Here is a 943-nt window from a genome sequence, read left to right on the forward strand (position 1 = left end):
CTTTCTTGATGAAAAGATCAAAGCTGAATAAAAATATTGACTTTCAAATATAAGACTCCAGAGAAGCTTCAGAAGGTAAACAGGAAAGAGAAATCATAAGGGTCTTATTAAAGTTGAACTGTTTACATTCCTACACGGAAAGATGATATATTTGTAACCCATGAGACCTTTCTCTTGGAGGGAATATACAGGGTGTCCCTAAAGTCTGGACACATAGGAAAGTTGATGGCAATGTGGAGTTATTGCACTGAGTTCATGTCAATCTTGCAAAGCACATCAACCTTTGCATCACAAATGATGGAAATCATATTGAAGATGTTATTTGTTAATATTCCAGTTAAATAAAATGTGGTTTAAAATTTTATTCATTTCATTTCTTGAAAATATTCATTTTTGCCTGTGTGTCCAGACTTAAGGGACACCCTGTATATATACACGGAAGGCATAGGGTGAGTTGAATATGAAGGGATGATATATAAAAAATAAAATTAAGAGGTGAGAGAGGAATGTACTGGGAAAAGGAGAAGGGGAGAGGTAGAATGGGGAAATTATCTGACATAAAAGAGGCAAGAAAAAAGCTTTTACAGTGGAGGGGAAGAGGAGAGAGGTGAGGGGGAAGGAGTGAACCTTACTCTCATTGGATTTGGCTTAAAGAGGGAATAACATACACGTTCAATTGGGTATGAAAATCTATCTTTCTCTACAACAAAGTATGGGGGAAGGGGATGGGGGGGATGATGAAAAGGAGGGCAAATAGGAGGAGGGGGTAATCAGAAGTAAACACTTTTGAGGAGGGACAGGGTCAAAAGAGAGAATAGAATAAATGGCAGGTGGGATAGGATGGAGGAAAATATAGTTAGTCTTTCACAACATGACTGTTATGGAAGTGTTTTGCATGACTGCACACGTATAACCTATATTGAATTGCTTGCCTTCTCAATAA

This window comes from Trichosurus vulpecula, chromosome 1 (assembly GCF_011100635.1).
Source record: "Trichosurus vulpecula isolate mTriVul1 chromosome 1, mTriVul1.pri, whole genome shotgun sequence".
In the NCBI taxonomy this organism is placed as follows: Eukaryota; Metazoa; Chordata; class Mammalia; order Diprotodontia; family Phalangeridae; genus Trichosurus; species Trichosurus vulpecula.